This window comes from Phascolarctos cinereus, unplaced genomic scaffold (assembly GCF_003287225.1).
Source record: "Phascolarctos cinereus isolate Bilbo 61053 unplaced genomic scaffold, phaCin_HiC Scaffold_4;HRSCAF=312, whole genome shotgun sequence".
Classification (NCBI taxonomy): Eukaryota; Metazoa; Chordata; class Mammalia; order Diprotodontia; family Phascolarctidae; genus Phascolarctos; species Phascolarctos cinereus.
This window is the reverse complement of record NW_027555847.1, coordinates 346,002,788-346,016,784: the sequence shown is the minus strand read 5'-3', so window position 1 is coordinate 346,016,784 and position 13,997 is coordinate 346,002,788.

The window sequence follows — 13,997 nt, the reverse complement described above, 5'->3', positions numbered from 1 at the left end:
CTTAAAAAAGAAAAGCTGCTGTAGTGTCTACATAGATATCACTACCCAATTACCTCTCTACCTTCTCTATGGTCATCCTCAACTAACTATTCTACTGATATATTTGTTTTGGCTAACTCAACTCTATTTCCATTTCTACTCATCCAATTATTTTTTTTTCTACCCAGTAACTTTAATTCAAAAAATCTTTCCAACATCATAATCCCCAAGTCCTATTTTAGCTTTCTGTTACCTATCTCAGTCCATACCTTTCTACCCTCTCTGTCCATTGCTAAGAGTAATTATCAACATCCACATAATTTTCCCCAAACTCTATTGCTTGGTAGAAGCTTGCAAAGCACTTTACATCTGTGACTACCATGAGGGATGTTTGACTGAGGTCAGGAACACTACAGCTTCCAATGACAGCTTTCATCCTGAGAGCTTCCTTAGGCTGACGCTTGAGCAGACCAGTGGCAGGCATGAAGATGTGACTTCCACATCTTTTGTCAGACTCTTCTTTCAAGTAGTTGGGAGTGGGGGGAGGAGATTTGTATGGCAGGAAACTCACATGCCTTTTCTTAGCTCACATTCTAGAGACATTTGATGGTCTTGAATATGCATGTGTATCATCTCACTCTCCCCCCCCTTAATTCTTCCATTAAGGTTAATATAATAATTTATATAACAAAACATGGATTTAAAAAAAAAAGAATGAAACTGAAGCTCTTCCATCTATTCACTGCTTTGTCTAGCAGCTGAGGAGGCAAAAATGAAAAAGCAAGTATTTGGGAGCAAAGGGGAGGTCTAGGGTGAGGAAAAATAATTGACCATTTCTCCCTGAATAAGCAGAGGAGGGGCAGGATCAGTATGACACCTGAGATCCCCTTTAACTCAGGGGCTGTATATCAACTGAGCTACTCTTCCGTTTTATTCCTAGTTGCTAATACAGATCCAATTCCATCCTTAACTCATGATCTGGATGTCTTTATGGGTCTCTGATCTGACCGCTCCAACTGCTCCATACTCTGCCATGACTCTGTCATGACATGTCAGCTCCATATGGGCATTCACCTGGAATTGCCCATTATGGCTTCCTCTTTTTTTCCTAGAAGCCGATCCATGATCAGATGGGAAGGGGAGGGAGGGGTACCACCAGAACTTCAGTAATTCTGGATTGTCTTCCTAACCAATAGGCAGTTTCCTTTTTCCCTCATTTCATAGCAAATTTCCATGGGTCAGGACAACATGAGTTAATGCACATTATCCTATTTGAGTTACAAAATAGTGTAGTAAAGTATATAATACAGGTATTATTGTCTATTTTACAAATGAGGAAACTGAGGCTCAAAGAGGTTGTGACTTGTTCATTGGATTCACAGCTGTAAGTATGAGGCAGAATCAGAATACAGATTTTCCTTTATTCTAAGCCCAACAGTATTATGCCAGGCTCCTTGGCCCATGAGCAAGCCAGGCCATACCCTTTTCTAGCACAGCAATTAAAGCCTGGGTATTGAAATCCTACCTCTAATTAAGTGGTGGGAAGCACTAGGGGGAAGCATTACTCACTTGAACTGTTCTTTAAATTTCTCTCCTGAGAATGCGAAAGGAAAGGAGGTTGGACTCAATGATTTCTAAAATCCCTTCTGACCATTGTGATTCTAAATGCAAATTAGCTCAAATCGGGGGAATCTTGGTGCTAGTTACACATACAAAATGAAGGTAGCAATTTGGAACAAAGAACTCAACCATGTTCCACTTGGATTTTTTTTTTTATGTTTGTTTCTGATACTTCCCCTCCCATTCATTCACATGAGAGATCCAGAGACTCTTAGACTCAAGCAAAATCAAAGTGCCACAGACTTACATAGGTCTTCTGATTTTTTTTTTGCATAGCCCCTCGCCCCCCCAAAAAAGAGGGGGCTGAAGGCATAGGATTCCAATAAAGAATTAAGTAGTGGTTACTAGTAATTTATAACTCTAAATCAGATAAGTATCTGGGACAAGGGACTGGAAATCAGACACAAGAGGGTTCATAGACAGATTAAATACTTGAGGCTTTAGCTTACTGACTCTTCTTCTTACTAACCTGCAAAGTAATTTGGACCTGGGATGGTGAGGGGCAGGAAAGATGTCTTTTCTCTGTCCTTGGAGAGAGAAAAAGAAGAAAAAACTTACACAGCCAAAAATCTGAGAACTGACTTACCCCTTCACTTAAAGAAAACAGATAAAGCCTCTTGATCCCCCAGCATGAAGTTTGCATACTGAAGGGCCTATCTCTCTCATTAAAAGAGCTAAAACTTAAGGCTTCAAGATCTATGTTAAAAGATAAAGAATAGAACCTACTCCTCTGCTGATGAAGAATAGGTTATACATACTTCAGCTAAGAAGATCTAGAACCAAAAGGTAGAAACAGAGAGAAGCTCCTCAACCATATGTCCAGCAGTCATTACCTGGTAGCCACAAGATAAGTTGGAGGACCACTCAATAGAGACTGCATTCTTGGCAGAGATTACAGACCATGTGAGACCATAAGGGAGCAGGTACAGAAGGAGCAATGCACTAACAGCATCATAAAACATCAGTGACTCTATGGTATCAGATGCATGAGTGACCCCTTCATATGCCAGTTGTACAGATTCCCTTCATGTGTGTCTTCCACAAGTCTTATCTGGTCACATATGCTCCCTCTTTATGTGCCCAACCACGTACTTCATTCTTCTAACTACTAGTGTATTTGTAGGAAAGTGTACTGCAGGTTTTTTTTTTTTTTGGGGGGGGAATGTTCTATTGCAACTTTCCTAATTATATTTTGTGAAATACATTTGCTTTCCACCAAATATCTTCTGGCTGACTAGTAAAAGTAAACAGAACAGTAGGTACTCGTGAATTTTATTTGTTGTTTTTTTCAATGAATATAACAACTAAGCTGAGGATCTAGTCATTAATTGAGAGTCTATTCCTGCCTGCAGCCCAGATGATAGAGTATTGTGGGTAGGCTTCTATCCATAAGCTCTTTAGAAAACCATCTCTTCCAGCATTTGGCCTATGGTCAACGAAGCCTGTCATGGTGGCCTGAGAAATGTCCTGTCTAAGCCCCCTCAGGTCAGTGGTGTTTGCCTCTTGTATTTTTGTCCACTCCCTGATTTATACCTAGTGCCTGGAGAGACAGGACAATTTTCAGGGTAATGGAAAATCCTGTCTTGCCGTCTCCCCTTGCTTCTGTTGCTGTGGCGTACATGGCACAGAAATCACTCCACCTTGTTAAATTGCTGCTGAACGGGGTGTAAATCTCACACTAGTTTCCTTTCCTGTTTTCAAACTTTTGGCACTTTTTTCTTGGCTATTCCATCTCTGTGCCTGCTTTCCATTTGAAATATTCAAGTAGTGATATAGTTCCTTACATCTACATGCTGAGGCTTTTAAAGCCCAATGAGTGATTTAATAAATCAAATAACTGAAGATATAGGTGAAGACGTTTCGGATCTGTTCCCTGCCATTACTCCACTTGCTCATGAACTGATTAATTTTTTTTCACTTTTCTCTCACTTTAGTTGGGATCACACTGTAAATGTGGAAGTGATTTCTCTACACTCACTGAAGAGGATCTGTTACTTGGGATGGTGGAGAAAGCACTGGAATCTCACAATCCTATGATCCTGTGTGTCAGTGCCAGATCTTTTTTTATTTTAATTGATCACAAATAATTCATGAAAGGTGACTTGAATTTCTTAGAAGAAACATTCTTCCTAATCCTCAAATATAATTTTCTTATTTATTTTGGATCAGACTTGTGACTTTATTGATGTGATGAGTTTACAGTGAGGAACCTCCTTCTACCAATGAAGATTGGCAACTGCTCTGTAATGTATAGTCTTAGAGATTTTCCCAGGATACTGAGAGGAGGTTAAGTAACTTGACCATAGTCACAAGTCAGTATGTGTTGGAGATGGGACTCAAGATCGAATCTTTGTAGCTCAAAGCTGGCTTTTTCTACTCAACCACATTACTTCTGAAGGAGAACCAACTGTTAAATTCTTAGTGTGAGCATATACATCTCGGAAATAAGCAAGGGTTAAAAGTTAGGGCTTGATTTATTGTTTTATTTATTGTCTAGATTTGAGAAAGTGCTGGAGAAAATGTTAATAATGCAGATGAAACTTAGAAATGAATCATGCCCACTTTTTTTTATCTCCAAGAAAGCCAGTTGCTAAACATTCATCAGCATGCCACTGCTATTACCATTATAAGAACAACATTCATCAAAGCAATGCAAAATTTTTTTACTTTGTCTACAAATCTATGCAATATTAAAAAAAAAAAGTTCTTCTTGCGTTCCCAATATTTGAGTAGGACCAATAGTACTAACACCCAAACATTTTGCTTTCAGTAAGGAACTCACATAAATGTCATTACAATCCTGTTATTAAAGCTACCCTTTTGAAATTTCCCAAGTCACCAAGGCTGACCTACCTTCTACAAACTATGCCCTGGCCACGGCATATATTCAATCTTATATCTACTTCTAGGCATCATGTTTTAGGAAGGGTATTGACAAGGTAGATCACACATATCAGCATGAGCTCATAATAAAAGAACTTCAAACTACCCTAAGAAGACTGGATAAAGAAAATGAGGGTGTTTAGTCTGGAGCTAGGAGGACTGATGAGAAATTTTACCATTTTTCTTCAAATACTTGAAGGCAACTACCATGTTTAAAAAAGAGACCTCTTTTTGCTTAACTCTTAGAGCTTTCCATGCTGCACAGTGATTCCTCTAGAGTAGCAAATACTTACTTTTTCCTTGTTTGCTTTCTCTTAGTAGAATAGACCCTGCAAAAATCCATCTTCTAATTTGCTATCATCTTGTACATTCTGAGCTCTGCCATGGAGAGGTATCTAGATCTACAAAGTCAATTCTTCCGAATATCAGTTTTGATTCTGCTTAGCTGAGCTTTGTTTTCATTTTGTATCTAAAAGGTGTCAACTTCTATGAAGAAAATGCCTCTACTCGTAGGCGGAGGGTTGGCATAGGAAGGAATAGCAAATGTGAGTAATCCAGACAACTCAATAGGCTTTGTTCATTCTTTCCTGACCATGTAACATTTACACCTCAGTACCAAGCATAAGCTTTCTGTACTAACATGCTAAAACTGACAGTCTAAGAGGCAACAGCATTTCTATTTACTCCAGACAGGTAGTGGAGTTGAATAATAATTGACTATTACTATTCTATTATTTTCCTACAAGAATTTTTGATACATGACATCCATTTATATACATATATACATATGTATATATATATATATATATATATATATATATATATACACATGTATGTATGTGTATATATACTGTATGACATTTTAAAAAACTTAAAATTTTGAGAAACTGATGTGGACATTTTACTACTATTCATGAAAAAAAAAATTAATTTTCTTAACATCATTTTCCCACCCCTGCCTATCTGACTGTTTACTATGCACAAACTCTTATTATTGTTGTTTTTGTGTAAACTAGTTTATATAACTGAAAGATCTTGGCATCCCTTTTCCTATAGACCTATATAACATAAATAGGTTTTACCTATAAAGCAATTACTTCATTTGAAAGTTCACCCACCTGATTGTCTTTAACCCTATCCTTGGGGTTTCCCGTAAAAGAGGGTCCAGAAACTACAAAAAAATAACAGCATGAAATGTTCTATGACTTGATCTTTGGGGCAGCTAGGTGATGCAGTAGATAGAAAGCTAGGCCAGGAGTCAGAAAGACATGAGTTCAAATCCAGCTGCAGACACTTACTAGCCCTGTGACTTTAAGAAAGTCACTTTACCTCAGTTTACTCAACTGTGAAATGAGTACATCAATATCAAAGTGGTTGTCAGGATAAGATAAATATAAAAGGTTTAGGAAAGTGCATGACTCTTAGTAGGTGTTATATAAATTTTTACTATTATTCTTATTTATTATATAAGGAAAAGAGTTTATAAATGCTTTGTTATGTAGAAGAACTTCTAAATCTGAAAGGAAAAAAAATCATCTATTCCAACCCCCCTCATTATAGAGATAAAGAATTTGAAGTCCAAGTGGGTAAAGTTAATTACCTCAGGCTACACAACATAAATCAAGCTGGAATTAGACTTTAGTTTCCCTTACCCCTATTCGAATAGTCGGTCCATTATACCACATGTATATAAATGTAATGGAGAAAACAAAGGCATACTTTAGGCTAGGACTATTTGAATTTGCCCAGACCTAAGCAGGGACTAATTTGATTAATTAATCCATATACCTGAGCTAATATTGTCCTTTAGGAAAAGTAATTAGATCTTTTTATATTTAAAGCCTGTCACATCTATGTTGCCCGCCATGTCATGAAAGGTAAGAACTGCTCATTTTTTTCATAACCGCCCAGTGGTCTCTGTGAAGGTCTTTGCACTTTCATTCTAATGCAAAGAAAATTAGGCAAATACCAATAGCACAAGCACAGAATTCCATTAGGTCCTGAACCCTTTTGCAGCAGGAGGAGAGGGCTGTCTGCACATTAACAATCAGGGTACAGCCTGCAATCTTATTCAGAGTCATGCTTGTGATACTAAAAAATCTAATGGGATTCCACAGGCCAGTTTCCTTCAAAAACCATATTGTTTTATAATAGTTTCTCATATTTATATAACACGTTCACACACTATCTCATCCTGCTTCCTTAGAGTTTTCCATTTTTTAAAATTCTAAGGGGCATCTCTACAGACACTAAATAAACAAATGAATAAATAAATATCAACAACATATGCTTATATATAGATATTATGTCTTGGCCTGTGGCTTTATATTCATGGAAATATTTATTTTCTTTTCTCTAGATTTCTGATTATTTGCTAGAGCATGATGGTGCCATCTATTCTGGTACTGGGCTGTAGAGCCACTTCAACTCTGAAAATTATGTATATGTAGACAAAGTATTTACCTTGTCTAAGGACAACAAGCCATCTGAAAAAATAGTACCAAATAGACCTCTAAAATAATTCCTTATTCTTCCATAGCTGACTATTACATTACCCACAATTCCAAGCTTTCTCTTCTTTCCTGAAGTGTTTTGTAATTCTTCTTCCCTTCTATGTCTCAGCAAGAAAACAGGAGCTTCTCACCAACTACATGCTTAATGCTACTTCCACATTATTGTCATTTATTCTTCCTTTTTCTCCATTCTTTGAGGAAGAATTGGGGTCCTCCTCTTTGTCAAGGAAGAAAACTTTATGATGTGTGCTTTTGACCCTCTCTTTTCATCTCTCTTCAGCAAATTGCCCCTCGATCATGTTTCTCTCTCTCTCTCTCCCTTTTTTTCTCCCTCCTTTCCCCGTTACCCTTCCTTCTTCTATCACCAACAACTGTACCTTGTCCTTAACATACTTCATTGAGTTCACAGGATCATAGATTTAAAGCTACAAGACACTTCAAAAACTACCTGGTGCCAGCCCCTCATTTTACAGATGAAAAAATGAAGGCCAGAGGTTGTGCCCGAGGTCACAGATGAACAGTCAGAATTTGAACCCATGTCGTCTTACTGAAACTCCATCATGTTTTCCCCTATACCCCTCTGCTTTATTTTACTGGTTTCATCTCAGGACTTATGCTTCTTGAACTTTCTGCAGCATTTGACCCTGCTGGTCACTCTCTCTACTCCCACCCCCTTCCTGGATATGCTTTCCTCACTGAGTTTTCCAAACGGCTCTTTTTCATTTTGCTTTGATGGATTCTCACCTACATTCTGTCCAGTCCAGTGGCCATGGTCTAGGACTCCTACACAGGTGATATGATTACAAAACTGAGCATTTTGACCAGAGAAAGATTTCTTGGGCAGTTCCAGGCTTGTCAGTTGCCCCAAGAGCTCAAGAATTGGACCTACTAAAACAGAGTGGGATTTTCTGAGCATTGGGCTTCATAAAGACAGAAGAAAACCCATGACTTCTACAGCTCTAGGACAAAAACCCAACCTGGAGGAAGGACAAGAGTTTTATTCCTTGTCACCTATCCCTTCCTCACTCATAGAGTGAATTATTATGAAGGGTGTAGCTTCAGTGGGGCAAAAGTTGTCTGTCTAGCAGCTCCAAAGTCTTTTGGTTTTGTTGGGTGGAGGGGGAGGATGGATAGTCCAGGGACACTATATGTATGAGAAAGAAGTCTGTGGGAGATCTGGCATTTCACCAAAATGGGAACATTACCCCATTTTCAAATCCAAATTCCTTTCTTTTTGAGGAAAATTACTTTGGATACATAATGTGTTTTCCACATCTGTTGATGGGTTCATGTGAATCTTTTCCATCATATTTCTTCTCTGTGGTAAGTATAGACAATTTTGTATTTTACAAGAATTTGTTACACTGAGTGCTTGTTTGGAAACTAGGGGCCCTGTTAGCCACAGTCATGGAAGTTTAGAATTAAACTATATTTGGAAATTTTCCCAGAGCAAACTTTATGTGAGGACAACAAACCAGAGAGAAAAAACAAACAAATAAACAAACAAACAAATGAAAAAATGTTTTTGTGGTTGCTCTCAGGACTGGATCTGGTCTTTTTGAGCTTAGAGCTTTATTTTTTTGTGGGGAAATGGGAACAGCTTTATTGGAATATAATTTTTTGGACAAATGGTTATTGAATTGAATTTCACCTAGTCACCCTCTCAATCTATCACCCAAGTTATTATTCAAGCTTCATCTTTTTATAATCAAATTCATAGAGTCATATGCACTCACTGACCATACCTCCTCATGTCTCCATTACCTCATGGTACCTTGACTTCTACTATACTTCTGAAAGAACTTTCTCCATGGTCACCAACAATCTCTTAGCTGCTAAATGGTAATTTCTCCCCTAAAGTTGTCATTCTACTTGACCGTTCTACTTTTTTTTTTTAATGCCATGATTCCCCTTCTACTTGTTAATCTTTATTTCCTTCAAATGCCATGATATGCTTCTTGGCAGTATTGTTTGTAGGTTCACAACCCATCTCCTACCCACTGATCATAGATGTCCTACAAGGCTCTTTGGTAGGCCCCATTCTCTGTCTCTCTGTGACTCTGTTTCTCTTTCTGTCTCTTTCCCTCTGTCTCTGTGTCTGTCTGTCTGCCTGTCTCTCTCTCTGAATCATCACTTACCATGTATTCAGCTAATATCTCTGTGTAGATAACTCCTAAATAGTATTCACCCTTACTTCTATTCCTACAAGACATTTCTACACCTCCAACTGCTTGCTAGATATTTCCATCTGGATATTCCATAAGTATCTTAAATTTAATATGTAAAAAATGTGACTCATTATATGCTTCCCTAAACCTCTCCTTCCTTCAAATTTCCCTATTTCTATTGAGGGCACTACCTTCTTTCTTAATCACCCAGATTTGTAACCTAAAAGTCATATTTGCTTTTCTATTCTCCTTCTTCTTGAAATCTATTTCAAGAGAACTGTCCATTTTATTGCTAAAATATCTCATATCAGTATCCTTCTCTCTGATACAATCTAATACAAAAAACATTTATTATGATGTTCTATATACTATTTTAGGCACCAGGAATACAAAGAAAAAATGTAAAATACTTTACTCTTATGAAAGCTACCCAGACTCAGTTCCTGATTCTCTTTCACCTAGACTCTTTCAAAAGCCTTCTGCCTGGTCTCCCTGATACCAGTCTCTGCATTCTATAGCCTACTCTGCACCCAACTGCTATAATCTTATTCCTAAAACACAGATCTAACTATGCTAATCCTTTCTTCCAAAGTCCTCAGCAGCTCCCTATTGCCTGCAGAAAAAAAAAAATCCTAAGCCTGACATTTAAAACCCTCTGAAATTTGGCTTGAACCTTCCTTTCCATACCCATTTTCATATTACTCACAATGACACATTCTATATTCCAGTCAAAATGAACTGTTGCCTGAACTAGGCATTCTAGCTTCTAGCTTCTCTATGCTCTTGCACAGGCTGTCATCAATGCCAAACACACACTCCCTGTTTATTTCTACCTTTCGTATTTCAAATATTTTTTCAGGGCTCCAGGCAAGCTCCATGAAGATTTCTCTGATCCCTTCAGTTATTAGTGTGTTCTCCCTCCTGAAATTACTTATCTATGTGCTGCATCTCCATTGTCTTCAGGAGAATTACAGTTTTTTAAGAGCACCCTCAAGGTAGCCTGCTACAATGGAAAGAAGATTGGCCCCAATAGCAGAGGATCTGCATTCAAATCTACCCTCTGATGCATGCTAAGCTCTGTGACCTTTAGGAAGTCACTAACTTGTTTCCACATATGTAACATGAGGGGACTGGTAAAGTAGGAATTTGTTTTAGGAAGCTTGGTGAAACAGTAAATAGAGCACTGAGTCAGAATGACCCAAGTTCAAATCTGACTTCAGACTGTATTTTTGTATCATCCTAGGCAAATCATTTAATCTGTTTGCCCCAGTTTCTCCAACTATAAAATAAGGGTAATAACAGCACCTACTTCACAGAGTTTTTTAAGGATCAAATGTTAAAATAATTATAAAGTTAATATTTGTAAATATTTATAAATAACAAATAATAGTTGTAAAAAACAGTGCCTGAAACATACTGATGCTATATAAATGCTTATTGTCTTGGCCTTCACCCTTGAGAGCAAGAACTATTGTTGTTTTTTTTTTAATCTTTGTATCTACAGTACCTGGTACAGTTTTTTATATTAATAAGTGTTTAGTAAAGGTTTGTGAAATTGAAATGGCTTTCACATTTCACATTGCCACTAGAGCAGGATGAGATATATTTAGGGCTCCAATTTACAGATAGGGTAAAAATTTCAAGAAGTAAATTGACATATTATATCAAATTAGTGACTAAAATGACACTGAAAATACAAGATATTTATTGCAAATTCAAATTGATTATTTCTTTGCCATAGTTCAGCCGAACCAATGGACTTGTTTATTACCATAACCTCTCTTGGAGAAAAAATTGGTTTGGTGTATATGAATAAGATGGAAATCCTCATGCCATTTTTAATTGTCATCACAAAATAAGAGATGGCACGGTTTTACAGATTCTTCAACCATTACAATTCCCAGGATTATTTTTGCCTTTATTTGACTATCTGTAATTTTCAACATTGGAGTGATTATTGCCTGTTTTTCTAGTATACTCACATTCCAAACTACATGTTCTGTAAGAGGAGAGGACGGTTCCATATTTCATTATTTCATTGAAATGTACAGATCTATGGAGCTAACACAGTGGAAATGACACTGCAGCATAGAGGAAATAGAGAGAAGGGAGGAAAAGAACAAATTGAGATGAAGATGGCTCAGGCTCCATCAGAGATCTGTTGAATCTATACCAGAATATACCCCCAATTTATCTTGACTCAGGGAAACCAGGTAATTGACAATACAACATTTGAATAAATCATGCTTTAGCAAATCACACACACTAATATATCTCCTTGAAGATAAGGGGAATACAAATTGATCTTTCTAGGGGAAATTTAGCTCAAAAAGAAATATGCTGATCTATTAATGTAACTTCTATCCATGTTGAATTTGATTCTAATATAGACATCCTCCAATCCCATTCATATACAACGTCTAATAGAAAACATGCTTGCAGATCATATACCTCTCCTTAGTCCCAAGGAATGGATATTAGGTCCAGTGGCTAATCTCTGAAGATCCAAGTCATGAGACTAAAGTGGAGAGGGGTGGGGGATAAAGTCAGAATTGGGAATTCTGACTTGGGAATAAAGAACTTCAGATAAAATACTAGAAAAAGATAACATGAGATCTAAACCCAGAAAGGACAGAAGGAGGAGAAGAAGAAGAAGAGGAGAAGGAAGAGGAGGAGGAGGAGGAAGAGGAGAAGGAGAGAGAGGGAGAGAGAGCAATGTCTAAAAAAGGAAAACTTTATCCCCATCTATATCAAAGGATGTATTCTATATCAAAGGTCACATTCACTGTGGAAGGTCACATTTCATATCACCAAAGGTTACTTTTTGTTTTAAATGTCATGCTCTTCCCTGCCAGCTCCTAGCCCCTCTCTTCCAGTGCTGAGATGTGGGATGATACTAGGAAGGCTATTGTACTCCTCCAAAATCCATGTTAGGCTTTTGGTTATTAGCATCTGTAGATGTTATTCACCCCCTCATTTGCTTCAGGGAGCAAGGGCTAGATAGTTACTATATAACTCAAGGAGAGCTGATTTTCTCCTCCAGTCTTACTGGGCTTCGGCTTTGGCTTAGCTTATTTTGATGGTTAGCTCACTACAAATAAATGCTTATTTATCACTTTAAAGTTTGCAAAGCACTTAGCACACATTATCCTATTGGCTTAACAAAACAACCATGTGTGGTAAGTACTATAGGAATTATTATCCTCATTTTGCTGATGGTGGTGGGGGGACAAAAAACTTTGGCTCGGTGTTGCAAGTGCCTTCCCCATGATAACAAACCTGACAAGTATCAAAGGCAGGATTTAAACCCAGGTCCTCCTAACTCCAAGTCTGGTCCTCTCTCCACTATGACAAGTTCCCTCTCAGAATCTCAGAATCTTGAAGCTAGGAAAAAAAAGAAATGAATGTTTAACTCTTCCAATGCTCTTGATGACAAATTAGTAATTTGAGATAAGAGGAATAAAGTCATTTGTATAACATCACAGAGTTAATAAATAAATAGTAGACCCAGGTCTTCTGACTTCAAGTCATTTTCTCTTCCCCCTATATCAGGGTGTTTGAGATCTAATCAGATATGAAGTAGCTAGTAACTAGCTACCTCAGGGACAAGTTGTCTGTACGAGTGAATAAATTTTCCTAGAGCAAACAGTATAGGGTATTATATGACTCATGGATCTCTGCTCCCAGACTTTAAGCTCCCTTAGGGGATATGCAATGGACAGTACTCTATCTATAAAATGAGTTTTCAGCAACTGGCCACATGGTACTGTCAGAAGCCCTGCATGTGGTCATTCTAGATTTCTCTTGGCTATGCACATAGCACAATGTCAACTGGGAATTTTGATCTGGTTTAATATTGCTCTGGGCCAATGGGAAAGCCTACAAATTGTGGGATCTTTTATGGACAGTTTTCTTTGCTGTTTCTATAACTTTGGACTTCATCACTGATCTGTTATCATTTACAGGGGTGTCAATTAACAATAATATGGCATATATACAGGGCGTCAAGACTTACAAAGCTCTGTCTATCTATCTGGTGTTATTGCTGTTGTTGAATTAGTCATGTCCGACTTTTCATTGACCCTATTTGTGGTTTGCAAACAGGGTTGAGCAACTTACCAAGGTTCACCTAGCTGGTAAGTATCTGAAGCCAGGCCTGGGCACTACTATAATATTTATTCATTTATTTATTTATTCATTCATTCATTATTTATTTATTTATTTGCTTTTTATAACAACCAAGTCTGAAAGAGTCAAAGTGATTTTTCTAGGGTCACACAGTTAGTAAATCCTGAGATAGAATTTGAACTCAGGTCTTCCTGGACCTCTTGGTGAAATAAGACAAGTATCACTGAAGTGCAAAAGCGAATGTGTTTAAAATAATAAAATAAATAATAAGATAATAAACAATAAAATAAAATAAAAATAAACAATACCAAGAATTGATAATTGATGGCTTCAAAATTTAATAACCGGTGCTCAGAAAAATAATCAAAGACCTGCAGAGAGATCACTCAGATAGAGGGAGCATTACTGATTACTCTACAGTCTGGCATGAGCTTCTTGAAATTGGAAAAACTGTGAGAAAACCAGTATAAAACAGTACTATGAATCAAATTATTCTTAAGTAACCATTAAAGTAAATTTGAAAAAAAAAAAAGAAACAGTTGTTCTGGCCAAGACAGAGAGGCAATATGTTGTAGTGGATAGATAACTGGTAATGAAACCGCAAAGACCTGGGTTCAAATCTTGCCTCAGACATGTTATGTGACCCCTGGAAAGTCATTTAATCTGTCAGTGTGCTAGAAATCTTGCTGATATTATAAATTGCAAA